The 23,028-nt window shown below is 36.9% G+C and overlaps 1 long non-coding RNA gene across 3 annotated transcripts in view; it reads right to left on the bottom strand.

The window, feature by feature from the left end:
- Positions 1-9,561: 9,561 nt before the first annotated feature.
- Positions 9,562-23,028, bottom strand: part of LOC122462594 — a 193,304-nt gene continuing 179,837 nt past the window's right edge. The window contains exons 3-4 of one of the 3 annotated variants that reach the window (XR_006285268.1): positions 17,928-17,963; positions 9,562-9,912 (exon numbers count right to left, since the gene is read on the bottom strand). This is a non-coding gene — a long non-coding RNA (uncharacterized LOC122462594). Of the gene's footprint in view, positions 9,913-11,411; positions 11,587-15,934; positions 16,555-17,927; positions 17,964-23,028 lie in introns of those variants that run through there. The other 2 variants (XR_006285265.1, XR_006285267.1) reach the window with 2 other exon arrangements.

Here is a 23,028-nt window from a genome sequence, read left to right as displayed (position 1 = left end):
TTGGTCTCAGTGTCCAGGGGGTGATTTAAAGTGGCCTCTTCAGTGATGGAACTCTTGCAATAATGTGAAATGGCATTGTGCAATAAAATTGAAAGATGCTTACTTCTCTTTTCCCATATAACACCCCAAATCATTCTTGCTTGCATTCCGCAATGGAAGGAATGTATCAATTTAAAGCTCTCCAGTCTGATGCCAGGAATGTTTTGCTCAATGATATGTTTAATGCACATTTCAAAAGAGGGGCATCTTTGTAAAAGAGCTATCTTTGTAACTGGACCAAAAGATGTGTTATTTATAGGTCAGTGACAAAACAGTGGTTAACATGGCAAATGCCATCAAAGAAGGGGGAAAACACAACAAACAATTGGCCTGGAATGCACAAAATAAAGCATTTTCATTGGTTCTTATTTAGTTTCAGGTTGAAATCAGATTTAGAGAACCTTAGTGGAGGGTCCAGAGCAAAAATATTGCAAGTTGACAGATATCCAAATGTTGGATTATGGCATCATCAAATGAAATCATTCAAGGAGAATGAAGAGGAGAGTTGTAAGTTACTATTACGCACAAAATGGTACCCATCAGTGATAGGAGAGGTACACAGGAAAAAGATCATGGGATAATGGGCTTAGAAAAGTGTTACAGAGTTTAAAGTTTGTATGGGTTCACTATACCAGTGATCCTTTAATACATGGACATTTTGAATGCTTCAGGTCTAGATATCTACCATACCTGGTCTCTATCATTCCATTATCTGATTACCCTACAATCATTTTAGCCTCACTATGCCCTTCTATGGGGCAGTGTTATTATTCCCACTTTACACAAGAGGAAGTGTGTAAATCCAGGAACCTTGCCCAAGGTCACATAGAAAGGCTGTGGCCAAGATTTGAACTCAGCTCTTGAGAGTCTCAGGCTGCTGTCTTAGTCACTGGACCATCCTTCCTCTCAACAACTTGTTAACCATGGGCTTAGGTGACTGAAACCTCCATCTTTAACATTTTTTATAAAACACCATATATTTAAAAATAGAAAAACATGGAAACTGTAACCCAATCATAACCATATAAAAATATAACACAATTATTGTTATGGCAGTTACCTGTTCCAGCACATTAATAAACAACAAACAAACAAAAACCAAAAGTTGTCACCACACAGAAATCTATCATCTGTTAACAAGAATGGGGCATAGCTATCTGTAAACCCATCCATGTTTCTCACTCCATAAGCTGACCAGAGCAGTTGCTGAAGAGCATGCTAGCTGCTTATTACAGTCCCAATCCAGCAAAGCTCTTAAGCAAGTCCTTAACTCAAGTATGTGAACAGTCCCAGTGACTTCAAGAAGCTATTTAAAAATGGACAAACTTAAGTATGCTCTTAAATTGACTTCAGTGGGCTTAACCATGTGCTTAAAGTTAAGCATATGCTTAAGAATTTTTCTAGATCAAGTTATAGGCCTCTGGGCACAACACACTTCTGTCACAGCACCCCTTTGAACTGCCAGGGAGATGCATTTAAATCTGTTATAGAAATCCTGATGGTTATATCACTAAAAAAAGAACAGGAGTACTTGTGGCACCTTAGAGACTAACAAATGTATTAGAGCATAAGCTTTCATGGGATACAGCCCATTTCATCGGACACATAGAATGGAACATATAGTAAGAAGATATATATATATACACACGCATACAGAGAAGGTGGAAGTTGCCATACAAACTGTAAGAGGCTAATTAATTAAGATGAGCTATTATCAGCAGGAGAAAAAACAGGGCTTTGGAGCAGAGCCCGGAACTGGAGCATGGAGCAGCTCCGGAACAGTGGAGCTGCAGGTTTTTGCCTGGAGCGGGAGCGGAGCCAGAGCACAGCTCCAAAGCCCTGAGAAAAAAGCATGCATGTATATGGCAGAGGGGCATTGCTGACACATGATGGCATATATCACATTGGTAGATGTGTAGGAGCGTATTAGCAACCACATACCACACAACAAAAACACTAACCCAGGAACCTATCCTTGCAACAAAGCCTGATGCCAACTCTGTCCACATATTTATTCAAGTGACACCATCATAGGACCTAATCACATTAGCCATGCCATCAGGGGCTCATTCACCTGCACATCTACCAATGTGATATATTCCATCATGTGCCAGCAATGCCCCTCTGCCATGTACATTGGCCAAACCAGATAGTCTCTATGCAAAAGAATAAATGGACACAAATCTGACGTCAGGAATCATAACATTCAAAAAACAGCAGGAGAACATTTCAACCTCTCTGGCCACTCAGTAAAAGACTTAAGGGTGGCAATTTTGCAACAGAAAAGCTTCAAAAACAGACTCCAAGGAGAAACTGCTGAGCTTGAATTAATATGCAAACTAGATACCATTAACTTGGGTTTGAATAGAGACTGGTAGTGGCTGGGTCATTACACATATTGAATCTATTTCCCTAAGTTAAGTATCCTCACACCTTCTTGTCAACTGTCTAAATGGGCCATCTTGATTATCACTACAAAAGTTTTTTTCTCCTGTTGATAATAGCTCATCTTAATTAATTAGCCTCTTACAGTTTGTATGGCAACTTCCACCTTCTCTTGTATGTATATCTATATCTATCTATCTATCTATCTTCTTACTATATGTTCCACTCTATGCATCCGATGAAGTGGGCTGTAGCCCACGAAAGCTTATGCTCTAATAAATTTGTTAGTCTCTAAGGTGCCACAAGTACTCCTGTTCTTTTTGCAGATACAGACTAACACAGTTGCTACTCTGAAACCATTTATATCACTGTCTCACTCATAATATTTGTCTATTGAAATGTTGTGCCTGTCTGTTAGTGGGACTAACCAATTTTCTAGCATCAAGAATCAAAGGGAGTTAGTGACATGGAGCTCAATAAAAGTCATCACACACTGAATTTTAAATTGTGTTGTAGCTGCTCACTTCCAGAAGTTGCCATAGTTCACAAGAGGAGGGCCATTCAGTACTGATTTCTAATGATCATGTTCCCTCACAAAGGAGCAAGTTCTGTCTCTCAGAGTCCGGAAGCAGTTTATCAGAGAAATAGATTTACACAAGCAAAAATAAACTGTCCCTCAAGGCCAGTGTTTACTATTGAATCCAATTACATGCAGGAGGTTAGAATGACTCTTTTAACAAGTTCTGGTATGGGGGTTTACAACGTAGGCAGGTACTTTCTTTCTGTAAGACAAAGATTAAAACTAACAAATCCAGGTATTGTATTCTTCCCTGTTGAAATGAAAGGAAGTTCACAAATCAATGAGCAAGGACAAGGGAAAATGGTACAATGATAGAGAATAATAATAATAATAATAATAATAAATGACTAGGGCCAATGACTAAGTAAAACATTTGCGCATGTGCTTAGCTTTGGGGATGGTCTTAGGCATGTGCTTAACCGTTTTGCTGAATAGGAGTCTTGATCACTGTGGTCCAGCTCTTGCCTATTTTAAATAACACTGCAGTAAAAAAAGGAGGGGCTATGTTCTAAACAGATAGTGTAATATTTTTGCATATGAATTGCATTATATTCAATATTGTTCATGATGAGTGTTAGCACTGTAGGGCAGGGGTTCTCAACCTTTCCAGAATACCGTACCCCTTGCAGGAGTCTGATTTGTCTTGTGTTCCCCTAAGTTTCACCTCACTTTAAAACTACTTACTTACACAAAAATACATAAAAGACATAAAAATACAAAAGTGTCACAGCATACTATGACTGAAAAATTGCTTACATTCTCATTTTTACCATATAATTATAAAATAAATCAATTGGAATATAAATATTGTACTTACATTTTGGTATATAGTATATAAAGCAGTATAAACAAGTAATTGTCTGTATGAAATTTTAGTTTGTACTGACTTTGCTAATGCTTTTTACGTAGCCTGCTGTAAAACTAGGCCTATATCTATATGAGTTGATGTACCCCCTGGAAGACCTCTGTGTACCCACAGGGATACATGTAACCCTGGTTGAGAACCACTGCTGTAGGGCACTGTATAATAAGCCATATAGACAGCAAGCTTTTACAACAATTCACCACAGCAATAGAGATTTCTAGCTATAGAGTAATCTGTCTATACAAATCTGGTAACAGCAGTGAAAAATGACATCTTCACTGAGGCAAATAATGCTCCAAACATACTGAGCCATGTAAATCACTTTAGGACAGCACATGTTCGTCTTCATGACTAGATAATCAACTGACAGGTAGATCATTCACATCATTAGTAGGCATGTGAAAGTTCTCTTTTCTCTTACACGTATCCCTGATATAATTTTCTTATTTAATACAGTTAAGTTAGTGAAAGTAAACAGCCAAGTAGACACATCCAACAATGAAGACATTTTCTGGCACTTCATACTCAACTAGCATTTTTGTTGTTATCAGATCCGCTGAGTCTGCAGACTACTGAAGGGGACTGCAATTGAAATAAATTCTTTTAGGCCACCCTAATTCACCCAGAACTCTGTAGGACTTTGTGAGTCAGAGTAGCCAGTCTATTTTCATCATATATTTTAAAGAATATAACAGACACAGCAGAAAATAACATCTGCTTACAAACCCTCATGTGTACACATACACACACACACACACACACAGCAATTTTCTCATTTAAAATACCTCTTTTGATGTTAGTTTTTATCCTACATTTGTTTAAAAAAACCTTTTCTGATGTGTCTGACAAACCGTTAGGTTATCATTAACAGTAGGCTCACTAGGCTGTGGTTACATTAATTAAAAAGCAAAATGGAATAAAGTTGGAAGGCTAGTGGGAGTTTCTTAGAAGAGCCCTATATAGTAGGGACATATTAAATGTATTTTTAGGTTGGATATATGATGTACTATGTACAATATAACAATATTTACTTAAAATTTAAGTATTTACTTAAAATAAGGCTCTACTCTGAGAAGTGACTCTGTAAAATGGTATTTCGTGCTCCATATTTATTAGCCCAGTTTCCACATCAAATGTGTTCAGCTTACAATTTTTTTCTAACTCCCAGACATGGAAACTCAGTCTGAGATTGGAAAGTCAAATTGAGTTCTTCACTAGTCATGCATCATCAGCAAGATTCCGAAGACTAAATCCTACCTTAAAATAAACCTGTTCATTTTAATTGTCTGCAGATTATACCTTGGACAATACCTAGCCAATCCTATTTCTTTCAATAATTTTCACAGGCGTAACTGATTAGTCTTGTAATTGGAATTTAGGGCTTGTCTACACAGTGCAGCAATGCTCATCAAAGAGGTGCCAACTGTAGAGTGTGCTAAAGTATTGTGCTCTAACTGCCCCGTGAAGACCTTGCTGATGCACTATAAAAGGTTCTTAATGCACATTAACGTAGCCCTGTTTCAAATGGGACTCCATCAACGTGCACTAGATAGCTTTTAGAGTGTGTCAGCTGGGCCTACACAGGGCAGTTAGAGTGCAACACTTTAGATTACTGTACAATTTACACATTTCTGGTATGTGTTGTGCACTGTGTGGAAAAGCCTTAGTAAAATATTGGGTTGATGATAGACAAGAATGAATGGAATCCAGCACTCTCTCTCAGATTTGTTGACTCAACAGTGCTAACAGGAACAACAACCAAAGTAAACCATATTTTGGTCACTAACAGTAACAGATATTATGTTGAAAACACAGATCGGTTAGAAAAAAAGATGCTGTTTTCACAAAATCACTTTTCAGAGCAGCAACACATGGTATGCCTCAGAAGTTTGGTCCTTTAAAAAGTTTTTTAAATACTAGGCAATCCATATTTATTCTTTATCCTTGACAATAAGAGTGTGTACACCACCTCTCCCAAAGCTTTTATAATCCAATAAATGATGGCCCGGAACTGTGGGAGTTTAGGCCAGCAAAATACAAATGCCCAGAGCATCAAAATATAGCAGTGTCTTTTTCCACTGACCCTATTAGATATTATAAGCCTGGTGAGTTATCCTCCTGTTTAAAAGTAACAGGAACAAAAAATTGCATTCAATTAAATATTTTTTTGGGTCGCATTATGGGAACTAGACTAGAACACAATGACGGAGTTTCATTGCATTTAAGACAATCTTGAAGGCCATTATAAAAGAAGCCTGCATATTTGTCAAGAAAAAAAATGGAGGATATTTTTTTAATGCACAGTGTTCAAAAGATATTTCACATGTCCTAAAGTTGAAATAAAAAAGTACAATCCTATGTGTCAACAACATTCTACCTTGAGATTTTTACCATGCACAAAATCATAAGTCTGCTGACAAGAATCAGTCTGTAGAGTATTTCACAAAAAGAGTAGTAAGAACGTTTACAAACAACGTAATAGGAAGTTCACTTGATAATGCTGAATCTCAAAATTCATGAATGAATAGGGCCAAATTTACCAGTGACAGAAGTTGGTGTCACTCCAATGACTTCCCCTCTCTATTGCTTCCATTATTATTATTATAGTTAAGGGACTGTTGTCCAGTCCGGATTTCATTAAATGTCCCAAATTTGAGAGAGAATGATTTGGCTGGAAGATTTTGAACATAGAAGAGCTCAGCCAAGGGCTAATTCTACCTTTTTATGATTATATTAATCTGTTTTACAATATTTTCAAAGAAAAATAATAATTTAAGCTATATTTCAATTACAAGAGTACAACATAGATGAAATCGTAAATGACTAAACAGGAGCAGCACTGATGTAGTCCTTTTGATCCTGGGATCACAAACTCTTTACAAATAGTCGTTGATTTCAGATACCTTAAGTCTGTGGTTACAGGTACTTCCTTTGCACTCCTGTAACTTAAATGCTACTTTTTACCAAAAAGGAAGGAAGGAAGGAAGGAAGGAAGGAAGGAAGGAAGGAAGGAAGGAAGAAAGAAAGAAAGAAAGAAAGAAAGAAAGAAAGAAAGAAAGAAAGAAAGAAAGAAAGAAAGAAAGAAAGAAAGAAAGAAAGAAAGAAAGAAAGAAAGAAGCTAAACTGTTCCAGCTCTAGGTTTACATAATATTTAATATTAGAGGCAAGACTATCACTTCCCCAAATGCCCACACAGGGTTGTCAGGCACCCTCTTCCCTCCACAGCAAGGGAAATGTGCCTTGTAGGTCATAAGAGAAAGGGTACTCTGCAGGACTACTATGCTCCTTCCTGTACAGGTAGCTGGGCAGGGAATTGCCAGAGCCTTGGATCCACCCTACCCCTTCAACACCCTGGGCAGTAGAGCTGAGCTAGTGCGTAGTAGGAAGCAATGTCCTACTGGGATAATCACTGAAGTCAGTGGAAAGGGTCACATAGACTCTAGCCGGCTTTGGATCAGGTCCAGCATGCATTAAGCGACTTGCTTTAATGTTTTACTCATGAGACTTGTTATGCATATTTAGGGTTTGTCCCAGGTGAATGGCCACATACATCTGGAAGTTAACCATGTTAGTTTCATGAGCCTGTTCAGTGATTGTTTGGTGGCATCTCCTCTATCTGTACAGTAACTGAACTGCCATTCCATTCTGTCCCTTTCTCTGCAACAGATGTTGTTGACACTACATTTTTTGACCAAAGAATTCTCACCATTGATAATATAAATTGGAACAAGAACTGAGCGTAGGTGGACTAAGCCACTACAAGTTGGTAAAGGATATAAACCTATTACATTCATGTGAGTCCCCAAGTCCTCAGATACTTTGCCCTTGTACTATGCCTCCCAATGAACTCACACAAGATACTTTCTCCAGTACCATAGCTTAAATCACCCAGGGCAGTACCTTTTGCTTTCAGGATTTTTTCTTAAGTATCAGTGTCTACTAGGACAGGGACAATGTCTTCCTGCAAGTTTGTACTGCCCTTAGAAAAACAGATCCCCAATCCTGATTGGGGCCTCTCAATGTTATTGTAACAAAAGAAATATAAAAATCTGTAGCAAATAACAACTAACATTAATTGACAATACATAGTTTTTCACTCATCATCTTGTTATCTCCTATTCTGGTTAACTATTGCATGATTAGCCCAGACCTGAAGAAGAGCTCTGTCTAGCTCAAAAGCTTCTCTCTCTCTCACCAAGGTCCTATGAAAGATATTACCTTACCCACCTTATCCTGCATAGTTAACTTGACAATTTAAAGGCAACCAATATATTTCCTGTACACCTCTGTTAACTTTTCCTTTAGGAAAGTTTTTGCTGGTATCTTAAGATACCCCTACCTGTTTTTAAACATAAGTATTTTCACATTGTAAATGCCCACTCAAACTCTCACTCTTCTAGCATCTCTGCTTTGCTTTCTCAGAGCCCTCTCTGTATACTCCCCAGGAAATCTTCCCTAATGCACAAAAAACAAGACAAAAATCCTTCTCTGAATAGGCCTAACTGGGGAATACTCCCAGCCTCATCAGAAAATAATCAAACTGCAAAATCCTTGAGATAATTAATGCTTCCAAGGCTTAGCTAGCTATTCTTAATTAAACAACTCTTCTGTGGGAGATCTCTTCCTACAACAAATCTCTCTTTGGAAAGTACAGGAGAACCAAACTCTTTTAATGGACATTTTCCTTCACTGATCTCTAAAAATCTGAGACCTCACTCTACCCCAAAATGCTGGATAGACAAAAAAGATTGTTCTTGATAATCTTGTTAAAATATCACACTGATGAAGAACATTGAATGCAATAACATTTAGCAGCCTAGCTTGTTTTGATGAAGCAATTAATCTAATACTGACTGTACTGAGCATTATTGTCACAGTGAAGCTGGAGGGTGACTTATATCTCAATTGACAAAAAGTATTTACAATCCTGCTGAATTAAAAGGGTGAAAATTATACAGGAAGGTAATAAGCTGACACTATACATTCTAAATTATAGAAAAATATTGAGACTCAAATTTTGAATCAACCCGTTCATTTGCTAATTTGAGGACTGCTGTTTCCGGGATTTGATAGGTGCAGTCATATGTGTGGGATGCCTTTTATTATGTTAGATGTTAATGTTTGTTTTTATGTTCCTGCAAAATGAATATGTGTGCAGTTAAAAAAAAAGTGAGGGCAAAATCAAAGGCCATTAACAAAATATTACCAATAAAGGATGATTTTACATTCTCCCTTTTCTGTGTTTTGCAGTGAGAACCTGCAATCTAAACTAAAGACTCCTAATATATATATATTCTGTCCTTGCTTGTGGAACTCACATCAACAGACGTTCAGTCTGCAAAATGAATGTAAAATATACAGTGATCTGCAGTATGGATAAGAGAGTTGCAGTGAGGATCGGAGAAGAGAATTTTGCCTCAAGGATAACACAGAAAAGAACAGAAGAAAATATATGTAAAGTTCAGAACAGATGTTAGAAAGCTTAACAGGAGATTATACTTGTGAAATAGCCTTCTACACAATGCATTTCTACATCTTGTAAGATGTTTAGCAAGAGGCATCATCAGTTGAGTACTAAAGGGAAGGGTGAAGTTTCCATTATTATTTCCAATTCCTATACTACTGCTAAATCTACCCAGGGTACTTCTGCTTTACAAGTAGGAAGACATTTCTTGAAATATTCCAGATCAGTTTTTATTCTGTTTCACCAGTACAGTACAGTGCATATTAATGATCGTTGCATCAATGTAATAAAAGAGGAATTTGGCCTCTTGGTTTTTGGTTTTTTTTCTTCTCCTCCTTGGTAAACTTCTTCCCCTGGAACTATTTATTTGTCTTCTGCAAAGAGTTCAAAATTTATGGAGAGGAGCAGGGACGAGGAGTAGTCTTGGTTCTAACCTCCTTCCACACTAGTCAACATTGCTAGTTGGTCATTGAAGGGAGCATTTTTCAGCAGCTCTTTGGGTTTCAAGTGTTCTTGGGAGCTCCAGGGATTACTGCAACTCCTGATTCCCGACCCACTACCCCAAACTGGGTCTTTTACCTGAAAAGGCACAATTTGGACCTTTACCTCAGAGCTTGGTACTCAGATGCCATGGTTACCATGTAAGAATAGAGATAGATACATATATTTACCCACATCATTCATAAGTGAAGACCCACTAAATCGATCACCAATGGCTCTCCCATCAACTCCTGTACTCCACCGGATTGAGAAGAGTCAGGGGAGTCAACGGGAGACCAAATCCCATCGACATCGCAGTGTGGACCCTGCGATCTAAGCTATGTTGATTTGAATTATGCTATTCACGTAACTCAAATTGCATACTTTAGATCAACGTTTCCCTTTAGTGTAGACAAGGCTTAAGTCTATCATCTCTGGCTGGCTAGGAAGTTCTGTCCCATTTTGACACATAGTGACCTGACTTCAGTTATTCACACCTTCATCACCTCTCAGCTGGATAATGTAATATAACTGGGCAAGAAGCTTTTTTAACTGGGCACTTAGAAAACTCTAACTGGTATGCAATACAGTGAGTCTCCTCAGAAATACTGGCTACCTGTCTTCTATTCTCTACAACGTCTTCCCATAGAAAATTGAATCAAAGGCAAGGTCTCTATTCTTATATTCAAGGTGGCCCGTGGTATGGGCTTAGAATATCTGAATGTTTGAGTAAAGCTTCAGGACAAGGACAGTGTTTGACAACTTTTCTTCTCTGGCACAATGAAATTCTCTCTACAATAAGGATAAAACTCATCTGTTTTGGAGACAGAACTTTGTCCAGGGGGGTTTGAGACTGTAGTGAACTTTGCCCAGGATCATCACAAACGTCACCACCTTCTGCTGCAAGTGCACCTTTTGCCTTGCCTTTTCAAACAGTACATAGCAACATACATATTAAAAACATCACACAAAAATACACTGCCCTGCATACACTTGTCACCTGGGGAGAAGATGAGAGAACAAGCAACACACGAGAGATGCAAAGTTATGTTGCTTAATGGACTACTGCAAGGTGCTCAGGTAAATATGTAATAAGCGCTGTATAAGAACCTGTATAGAATAGAATAGATGATGATAGGACTTGAGGTTATCCTGGACACAAATGGAGTTGGCATAATCTGGTCCCCAGGTATATGAATTCCTGGTGTAGAGGTTGAGGTATGAATGAAGAAGAGCAGCAAACTGCCATGTTAGCAAACTTCGAACTACCTGTCTCTAACTAAGGGAAGTAGTCCTATATCTACTGTACCAACCTAATCAAATTGACCGTAAATGTGATCTTCCATTAAATCATGTTCTATATTTGTTCATAAATTATAAATGAATGACAATAAAGTGATACAAATTAAGTGACAGATCTGGCAGTAATCACTCAGGAATATGTACCACTAGTTACAATGGGATTTTTGCCTGAGTCAAGGCTCCATACTCCCTCAGATCCTTATAGTTTATCTGTTATTTAAGAATCATACAATAAATTAGACATTTTCCCTCCATCTTCCACAGATATGGTGTTTATTTTTAAAGAGTACCTCAAATGTATGATTACACTGTCTTATCTACCATATTTTCATATATATTTTATTCCTAAGAGCATATAACATGTATGCTCTTCACAATAAGCAAAATACTTTCATTCACATCTCAAAATAAGACAATTTACAACAGAGATTGCTGAACAGTCTTCTGACACTAAATCTCATGGCAATTTAACTGTAAAAGAAAAGAAAACAGTTGCCAGATAAGTCAGTAATGGACTCTCTATAGGAATATTAACATTCTCAGTTTTGAACTCTGCCTAATAGGTGACATTTTCTTATTCAGCCATTTGTTGAAAGTTCAGATTTTTGGATACCACAAAACTCAGTTTTGAATTAGAATAGGATCCCTGGAGATTTTAATAGTGCACTTCCCATACTTTAGAGTCCCTGAACAAAGTCAGCTTTTATCAGCAATAATTGAAGTTGCAAAAATCAAGACAAGAACTGATGTGGCTACACACTGTGAAGCCATTCAGGAACAGCACAAATAGTGTGCACTGCAATTAGGTCGCTAACCATGGTTACGAAAAGAATCACATTCTGCACTACCGCCTCTTCATAACCACTGAAGAAAAGCATATGTTTGATGCAGTATATTTACTTGCAGGCCCATAAGCGCTTTGCATTGTTTGGCAGTAATATGACGTAATATTCATAACTCCACAGCTGGACATACAGGTTCTAAAAGCACTGTATCAAAAGAAAAACATCATGTGTCATCCTTGAAAAGATCGGCATCTGAGATTGGCAAAATTCCCATTGTTCTAAATTTGTGACTTTTATTATGTAAAACATTTTGGTGGAATAGCTAAAGAATTCTTTAAAAAGTAATTTTATTTTCCATCAAATAAATGTGACTGCCTTTTTAAGCCACTTTAAAGTCACTTTGAATTAATGATTTTTTTTTTTACTTCAAAGTACTGAGGTTACATGGGATCCCCCCTCCCCCCCCCCCCCCCCCGCACACACACACTCTTGCAGTAAGTTAATTGTTGCATCAGTCGGAAGAAATGAAACATGAACAATGGGAAGAAAAAAAGGGAACATCTTGTAGACAAAGCTCTACAGCAGGAAGATTATGACTATAGTCATTTGTACTTTAACTTTTTCCTTGCACATAAAACTCAAAAAATGTAGAGAAGCATAAGAAAAGTGAAAAACATGCACATATATTTTGGTAGTTTTAAGAAATTTGTGTGCTGGCCACATGGTCGTGTTGGCATGCAGAAGCTCATCGTTTTGCATGAAATGACACTGCTTCTGCATGCAGACCTCTACAGCCCAGAAGCTAGAATGGCAAGTTTGTCTGGAATTATGCTCAGCTACCAACCTTCATCAGCCAAGTTCTTCTACTACAAGTTATTGAAGAGTGGTGAAAATTTCATCAGTAATGGAAGTTGCAGGAAAAAAAAATAAGCTGATGGGAATCCTTCCGCCTTGTTTTGTACACTTTTTAATGCTGAAGGTCCAGAAATATGGATGTTCTATGCAAGTTACTTGATACTTTAATTTGCATACCTCATGAATACGTATTACCTCATTTACATAGGGAACAGAGTGTAACTAAAGTTCAGAACACACCACCCACTAGCTGCCTGTCATGAGCTCTTTCTCTCTCTCTCTCTCTGAGTTGTAAATACCCTATGATTTTCCTTAAAAGAACTGAAAGCCATGGAGTGATCTGAAGGCCCTGAGGAAGTAACTGGTGATCGTGGGGGGAGGGGAGTTCAGCCCCATGTTATCTATTGCACCTGCATATCTTTGTAGCAGAAGTCATGGCTTCTGCTAAGCACAATGATGTTTAATCAAAAGATGATGGCATGTTAAAAATTAACAGATACACGAAATATGTGTTGGCCGATGAGATATAAAACCAAGATACAACACAAAGGATGGGGGAATGGATGTTACATATCTCATGGGTCTTTTGATCCCCTCTGCACAAGGACTGCAGTGAAACCCAGGCTTTCTGGTCAAATCTCAGCCAGTAATATAGCCACATCGCTTTAATAATTCCCTCCACAATTTCAGCAGTAATTGGATGTCTCCCACTCAGCTCCCTGTGACCCTGATGTTCAATCTCCCCTTCTCTGAGGTTAACTATCCCCTTTGCTCTCCAGCAACCTTCTACTCAGAAACCCCTGTTGCACACAGCTACCTCTATTAATAATTGCTGAATTGCATTGCCTCAGATGCAGCTGCCACGGGCCCCTCTCCCAGCTGCCTTCGGTTCTTTCCTGGAGTAGGGACGTTAGCATGGCTGCTCTCTACTCACTCAGAGACTCTCTATGGTCCTCATGCTCTCCACTGCATAAGCCCTCTCTTAGGATTGTCTAAATAACTGTAACTAAGTAACAGGAGATTCAGGAATCTACTCCTTATGCACTGAAAATTGGGAGTATTCAGGAGAAAATCAGGAGACTCACTATGCTTGTTTCCCAAAGTCAATTTAATCTCAGTTTGTCCTTCCATTATATGAGTGGAAAATATTCTTAATCTATTTTGTGAAATTAGTACTCATAAAAAAAATTATAACCCCAGAAAACATTAGAGGGGATAAGAATGCATGTGAAATTGGTTTTGTGCCATTTGTGGAAATGTGAGAGATCTGAATTGCTTAGGGAACTGGTGCCATTCATGTGACATTGCTTCTCTCAAAATCATTCATTAAAACACAGGTGTGTCTTCAAAGCCTTTAATTAAAAAAAAAAACAAAAAATCCCAGAACACTCCAAAGGATTTTTTTTAAACCAGCCTGAAATCTTAGCACCTGATTTTAAAGAGAGAAGGTGCACAAATGCAGATCTAATTCGCTTGAAACTGTGGTAACTGCCTGTGGAAATAGTCATCTGTATTCTCTGTTACCGTGATCATGCCTACATATCAGTAACACTATTGCTCAGGCATTTCAGAAATGCAAATGTGTAACTAACTTTAAAAAGGAGGTGTGTAGTGTCTGCGTCTGTAACAGAGTGAAAGCTCCCTGAGGCAGAGTAGTTATGTCCTTGTAAGTTTGTACTGTGCCAATCACACAAGGGTTAGGAGGCCTCAACTGAATGACTTCCCAGAGGCTATGAACCTGCAACACTCAAAACATTTGGGCCACTCTAACAGAAGCATCCTGTCCAATTTCTCATGCTAGATCAGCCTCATTGTTTGGTGCAGAAGACAACTTCATGAACCAGAGATTTGTCACAGTAGGTCTTGCCTGAGCTCACCATGAAACAGCAAAAAAAGCCTTTCCCTGCAATCAGAGTCCGATTTTGCAGACTGAGAATATTCTGATAGTTTACATAAAGGAAGAATAAGCATCAAACACTTAATTAAACTCTTCCCATCACTATTCATAATGCATAAAATGACACACTTTTCAGATAAGTGCAATGTGGCTCTCATGGTAGAACTGGGCTCTAAATCAGTAATGAATGGCTTCACATCATTAAAAACTTGTTAAACATTAAAAAAAAAAAAAAAAAAAAGAGCAAGCTTTGGAAAGCTGACCACCTAGGAAGTTGTTTAGATAAACATATGGTGCTAACTACAGATGACATAATGTCAATACTCAAGTAGATGAGGTCCTTTATAATTATACGGTATCTACTTTCTTTTAGAAAGCATGGAAAACAATTTCTATCCTTAGCTCTAAAACAAAAAACACTTTGATTAAAAAAAAACTACTCATGCAAAGTCAGAATTAGAATAGTTAGTAAGATTTTTGCATTTGTGCAAGTGTCTAATTCATTGGAATAACTGCTGTAAACTAGCTGTTGCTTGATAGATCATCCTCTTTATAAAAAAGAGCCAAATCTTTCTCACATCACTGACACACAACGCTTTAAGACTTCAGTGGCTGGTTTGCATCAGCAATGTAAGCAAAATATGGCCCACAAATCTAGAAGATATTCTCTGGGTCATATGCTTCTAAAATTAGAAAACTTGTTAAAATTCTTTGTATTAAAACCCTGATGCATAAGATCAGTGTCCCAAACTGAAGCCAATAGCATGACTCCCTTGAGCAAAGTAAGCAGGATGCAGTCAGGAATTAGAATCCTCATACAATCTTCACCACAGCACAATGTACATTCATAAGGTAACAGGTATATTACTAAAAGAATTTAGCTGAATGCTACTCATTAACATTTCTGTAAAACACCAAGATAAGCAAAATATTGAACCAAATCATTTTTGCACTTATAGTTTAGATAATGTATATATATTTTGGGTGGAGTCTTTTTGTTTGTTTTTTGTTGGTTTTTTTTTTTTGCATATAGATATTCCGCAGTATTTTCTAGAAATTTAGCCAGAGAACTGCATTAGAATCAACTATCCAAAATGTAAACTGCATTACACTGTTATCTGCATATTGTTGCCTGTATTACTATGGTTTAGCATATAGAAGAACAGATGGTTCTCCTGTACTCCAGATCAAATACTGTCAGTGGCTTATTTGATCATCTGCATTGGTTTTTTTATTTAAATAATTGAGGTTTAGCATTCTCTGCTCCTTAAATCTGACCTGCTTCTTGCAGCTCTTTTGACTTGTGGCAATTGTTGTTGGCTGACAGCCAGCCGGTTTTTATGCTGACTTTTTGAGTGCAGTTAATTCAGCAATGAATTAAAAACAGATTCTCTATGTTCCTTAGGACAATGCAGTCTCAATTCTGTTCTTCAAATAATTACTGGGAAAAGCAAACAAGTCCAATTAATAATTCAACCATTAACCACAAAGGAAAGATTTGTTTATCTCATTTCCGATTGGACAGTCTTATACCAAATACACATGTGACTATAACTTGCTCCTTATACAATTCTTTAAAGTGCAGACATATAAAATATAAATATACCATTTATAACATAACATTTAAAATGTGCATTCTGTTTCTCTTATCCATTTGTTTTTGTGCCATATTTATTGCAAAATCTTGACATTGCACTCTGCTGGTATTAACACAAACAGCAATTCATTTATCTTTCCCAATCTTATCCCACACTATCTTTCACTACATTGCATCACACATTGATTAATTGAATCAAAACCATGTCCAGAAGTAAGTTACTGAGTCCTTTGATCATTAGTCATAAGGAAGAAAAAGAAGCAGATGGTTTCACTTGGGGTTTTGGTTCTCTTCTACCACTGAAACTAGATGTAATGACAAGATTATATAAATTCCTTCACATAGCAAGTGCAAGAAATGAACGAGCTAATTTTCTGACTTGAAATACTGTGGAACAGAAATTGGAAGTTATAATCAGCTGAAACAAAGAATTTGGATATTAATCATTGTTTAGAAGAGGTTTCATTTTTAAACAAAGCAAATAAAGGACATTTTTACATCTATAAATACAGTTAATTCTTAGTAACCGACAAATTTTATGAAAATGTCACACAGAGCAAAATAACACAATGTTATGTTTCTAATCACATGAAGCTCAACACCTCACTTGAAGCAAGTTATATCAAAAGCATAAATTTATATTAATGTGTTTGTTGGACAACATTTGGAATGCAAAATGGACCAAGGTTTGGAATGCAAAATGGACCAAGATCAAAAACAGAGTAAAGAACAGCAAGATTGTTGGACTCAAGATATGGTGAACTGTCTCAGATCTGTAGGACCTCAGTGAGGGAGATTAGTCAAAATGAATGCTTTTCTGGAAGATATACTTTACTCAAATGCAAGTTATAGGACTCAAAACAGGAATAACTGGATTAAATTATATGGCCTAAATTATTCAGAAAATCAGTACAAATAGTGCTTTGTGGATTTCCATTTTTTAAATCTAGAGCTTGTCAAAACTTTTCACATGAATTATTTTCCTGCCAAAAACACAATTTAATCAAAACTAATATTTTTTTCTACAGGAAAATGTCAGATTAGATGGGGAAAATTGTTTTCCAATAGTAATTTTTAAAAAAAACATTTTTGGTTCAAATCAACGTGAAATGAAACTTTTGGCCATGTTTTGATTAAAATGTAATTTTGTATCAGTTTTTTTAAAAAAAACAAACAATTCTGACATTTTCTGTCAAAACAAACAGAAAATTTTCATTTCAGAAAATCAATTTGAAACAAATTTCAGTCTGAATCAGTTTGAAACTTCCCACGAGAAAGCAGAAATTTTTCAACCACAAAGCTTTGAATGAGATTTGGCGTGGGTGGGGAGGGATTAATTTCACAGAATGAAAAAAAACACAACATTTTTTTCAGCCAACTCTAATCAAAACTCAGCCAGACTTTGCATTTGCTTTCCTACACCATGGATACCAATCTGCTATTGTAGAGCCAGTCAATTCAATCAGTCTTAATTAGGATGTAAATTAAAAATTGCTCATGGTAACATTCAGCTGTGTTTCTGACTAAAGACAGCCAAGATCTACCCGGCTGTTTACCACCTACAACAATTCCTCTGGTTTGGAGTTCAAAAGATATTATGATCGAAAGAAAATGTCTAACTAATGCGTGGAACTTTTTAAATTTTCTCATGATTAGGAGTGTGATTTCTTCTACTTACCTTTGTACTTTCTTTGGCACAGACCACCAGGATTACCTATACAGACAGAATTTATGGATATGGTATTAGAAACAATCTTGGCCAAGATTTTATATTGTACATAAACACATAACAAACTCCCTCTAAAATCAGTGGACATTAAGCACTTCTGAAAATCAGCCTACTTATTCAGGAGCCTACGTTTGAGCTCCTATTTTTGAAAATCCTGGCCAATATCAATAGTTGAAACCAAGAGAGGAGTACAGAATCTTACCAAACTACTGGCACAGCTGCACACTAACTAGGTAATAAGATCTTTAAGATCTCTGACCTTTAAACTAGGCCCATTAATCTCCAAAAGCTAACCAATAAAATGTTTTAATGCATGCATTGTTTCCACAAAACCCAGGCCAGGAAAGTAGTGACTAATAAACTACTCCACCATTCACCTGCACAAATTGCTCAAAAAAAAGGACAAGAGCAGGTAAGTAAGGACAGAAAATTTTTTGAAGGTGAAAACAAGAAGGTTAAATTTGATGTGGTGGAAAACAAGGAGTTAATGGAGAACTTCAAATAAGGTCAGGGGTAAGAGCAATAGGCAAGCGAGATAATCTCAGCAGCTGCATTTTGTATGATCTGGAAATGGGTAATGTGTGGGTGAGGTAGCCAGAGAGAAGAAGGTTGCAGTACATAAGTAAATAAGACAGGAGATTCTGAGGTCCTGAACTTCAACGGTAAGGAGACAGACAGACAGACACACATAGAGTCAGTTTTTGGATGTGATCAGTAATGGTGAAAGTAACAGAAGTTGAGAATGAGGATGGAATAGAGGTCATAAGACTTAGGGCCAGATTTCCAAAGGTATATTGATGCATGAAGATTGTGATAGGTGCACCAGTGGGATTTACAAAAGCACCTAAATAAATTCGGTTTGATTTCAATGAGAGTTAGGCACCTAAACTCCTTTCATTCTCTTGAAAATCCCAACAGGTGCCTATATGCATCTTTAGGCACTAAATATATTTGGATTATGGCCATTTGTCAAAAGAATATCATTAGAGACTTTGGTATGAACAGTCTCAGTTCTTCTAGGAGGACAAAAGTCAGACTGGAGAAAATGCAGGATGGAATTCAAGGGAAGTAACTCTAGGTTTTAGACAGTTCATTCAATGAGTTTAGAGGTTATGTGATTATGGCTAGTTGCTGGAGCAGCAAGTGGATTCAAGGATTTTTTTTTTTCAGGATAGCTAACACTCTTTCTCAAGCACAAATTTTGCTTATGTACAAAAGTCCACTGACTTCAAAGTTACACACTCACATTAAGTGCTTTGTAAGAATAAGGCATAGCCCCATGGGGAAAATAAATTCTTTGAGATTATTACCAGAAGGATTTGTATATTCAATGTTACCTCATCTCATAAATACTTAATCATAATTAAAGTCACTAGACGGATTTTTAAAAGTAGTTAGTTGTTAATGTGATTGGCAGTTTTCCTTGCTGTTGACAACATCTAATGATACATTCCAGGGTGGCATGCTACATTAAGAAATCCAAAAATACATCCTATGTGATCACCACATGTGATTATGCTCAGGCATTCTTTTCACAAAGACATATTATCGGTACCTCTCATTTAAGGAAGGTTGATGGATGTCAAAGACCCTTAAAGTATAATTTACTGATTATTTATTCCGTTAAAAATTATTCAAAAGATTTTTAGTTGCTTTTTATATAAAGACGTACCAGCAAGCTTTCAAGTTGTTAACCAGATTGCTGCAAACTTTGACTTTTTAATATTTATCTCAATAAAGGTTGATTGAAGACCACCTACACCACCTAAGCCTTTGGATAGACTATGCAGAGACCCGTGAACAAACTAGATGCATGGGGAAAGCTCTGGTACCTCTCTCTCTCTAATCCTATCAGAGGTGTTTTTAGCAAAAACAACAAAAGTGGCTAAAGAGCATAAGAAGAAGTTTTTGGATTCCTAATTCTCTCTTCCTTTTGGGTGTCATAATTCATTAATACCTTGTCCAAATGATCTCCATTTCAACCTGAGTCACGAGATTTCCAGTTTGTGTCTGTTTTTTATTTATTTCTGTTTTGTTTTTCGTTTGGTACAAATATTAAAATGAAACTCATTTACTACCATCCATAATTTTAAAAATCATTCTCCAGTATGGTGATTGTCATTTAGCTATTATGCTTAAATTTAAAATTTGTTTTTTTTAGAACCCATCATTTTGACGAAAATACGTGTAACTAGGCCATATAACTCATAACTTCTGTTAATCATAATACTAATTTGAAGACTAAATTGTGTTTTAACTCCTACTTTTAAAAAAAAAATCATTGTAATTTGAAATGAGAATTTTATGTGTGGGTGAAATTCCTAATACATTCAAATTAGCATTGATAGGAAATAAATACCATACATTTCAATGGTGTAAACAGAAGTTGGGGTGAGAAAGTATTTTAAAAATACTACATGCCACATTAATTTATTTGAGGATCAGTGTGTCCACATGTGCAGTTATTCAGGAATAGTTAATCATCTTTAAATTCTATCTTAAATGTGCATTATCTTTCAGGTTTAGACAAGTTCTACAGATACTGCTAATGCTTTGCATGTAGGATCTCAGATTTCTGGCAACCATTAGCAAAGCCTCACATTATCACTGTACATGTTCTACAGAGGGTTTAAATAGGCATAGCCAGTTTATGGACCCAATTTCGTGAGGTATGTCTATCTAAATACCTATATTCACCTCCACACATACGGAGACCCGATTCATCATGGTATTCGTTGATTTCAGTGGGATGACAAATTTGCTTAAAGTTATGCACATGTTTAAGTACCTTGCTGAATCAGGGACTTAATCAGCAGAGTAACTCATCTCATACGTTTTATAGACTTATCTTCACACCCCCATTGAAGGCAAGCAAGCAAGCATTATTCCCATTTTTGCACATAGGAAACTAAAGAGCAGAGGACCTGATCTGGAGTCCATTTAAATCAACTGGTGTCTAATTATGGACTTCAGTTAGCTTTTGGATTAGTCCCAGCCAGTACATACTCCAGGAAGTCGACAAAAGCTGGGAACTGAATTCAGATCTCAATAGTCCCAGTCTGACGTCTTAACTGCAAGACCATCCTTCCTCCAAAGCAAAACTCTCAGCTTTATCACTTCCCACTGACATCACCTTCTTTGGCATCTCTCAGGACTTATATTTTGCTCAAGGTCATCTCTCAAGAGGTACTTACTACCCTCAATCCTAAGTCACTTCAGTGCAAGCTGAACACTGAGTGTGCTTATCGCATCACTGGACCATTAAAAGTCAAATATTCTGATTCCTACATCCACAGGAGATGCATTATAAGTGAATTGCAGAGACTTTTTGGTTTTTGGTCAAACCATTAAAGATCAAAGTATGCATATTACATAGCACATGCAGTCAATATCTGCGAGTGTCGCTAATTCACCATTTTGTATGGTGTAACTCTGTAAAATAATTTATTAATTCTTGTGCTGGAATATTTTTCTAACAAGACCAAACGAACAACTGCATCCTGTTCTTAAAATAAACAAACCATTTTGCTTTTCCTGTAACCTCTGATAGTGCAAAGCAAAATGATTCATTAAGTGACTACTTTATGGTTATTTATGAGATGCTAACTAGGTGTATGATGTGCTAATTATTAAGAAAATGCACATTTGGAACACCTCCAGGTGTCTTTCCATTCCCCCCCCAGGTGCAGTTGTTTTCCATCTCTTTCCATTTGAATTAACATTCGGGCATTTCTCAGCTTCTGCACTTCACTGAAGGAAGTTGAATCACTAAGAATGAAAGAAGCAAAGTTGGTTTAAAAATATCAATCCATCATGAAAGATATATAATACCCTTTATTGTATACCCCAGAGCACTATCAAATAAACTAAAATAACTGAGTATACCAAAAAAGCTGTTGGAGCTCAAGAAAAAGACATAAGAATTAGGTTTCTTCTTAACTTTTAAAATATCTAAGAACAAGAACCCTGAAGCTTTCATTTAACTGTAGAACAATACAGTGAAATGCACACCTCCCAAACAGACAGTGATATTTATGGGATATTTAATAACCTAACAACAAGAGATCATTGAGGCCGAGCATGAAAAGAAAAAAAGGGGGATACAGAGGAACTACTTTATATACCTTTGAAAAGATACTATGATTTCAGAATACACCTGGATTTTTACAGGTAGCCAGTGGAGTGGTTTAAGTAAAAGGTTAATGTCTGTGCACTGAAGTTGATGGAGTTATGCTGATTTACACTTAATGAGGGTCTGACCCTCGTGGTGTCATCTAAAACTGCTGAGTAGCATGGAAGTATATTAAAGAGCAAGTTCTAACCTAACCTAGAGTTAACAAAATCATGAATGAACATGACCACGACCCACTCTGACCAAGATGTAGTTATTTTACTTTTCTTTAGTGTTAGGGGGACAGTCCTGGTCTTTCTGAATCTTGCTTCAGAAACTACTGTAGTACTGGGGCTTAAAGTTCTATGGCATCAGAAAATGGGATGCAAAGGAAAGGACTAGACTCCAAAAGGAAGCTGATCATAAAAATGGGGGACAGGGAAATGGTTGGAATTCTCTAGTAGCAACATTTTCATTTTGTCAGCTGAAAGTTTCCAGCACCCTCTAACCCACTAATAAATGTTTGTGGTGGTGAAAGATCAATTGCCTGAACATTCTCTGTCCCTGAGCAGTTTTGTACCTCATTCTCAAGAGGGGGGTATAGGTCTTATCCAGTACTTCGTATGCCCGCTCCAAATACGTGTCCCTTACACAGAACTTAAGATTTGTTAACAGGACTTGGGCTTTGTCCCAAGAGCTGGTTGTATTTTAACTACTGAAGTTCTTGCATTTCTCTTGAAAATGGATTCAATGTACTTTATATCTAAAGAGAAAGTCATGTAGTGAAAGACTCTTGAAGCAATCAAGATACATCTCATGTAAAAGCATAGGGCAGAAAGTTGAGAATTCTCCCTCCCCCCCACGAAACAAGTTTGAAAATAATGAATGATCTGACAAGCACAGAAATAAGCACACTAAAATTAGAAAGACCATTTTTTT

The sequence above is a fragment of the Chelonia mydas genome, chromosome 12 (assembly GCF_015237465.2).
Source record: "Chelonia mydas isolate rCheMyd1 chromosome 12, rCheMyd1.pri.v2, whole genome shotgun sequence".
NCBI classification, from domain to species: Eukaryota; Metazoa; Chordata; order Testudines; family Cheloniidae; genus Chelonia; species Chelonia mydas.
Note: the sequence above shows the minus strand (reverse complement) of the source record. Positions and strands in the feature narration are given on the sequence as shown.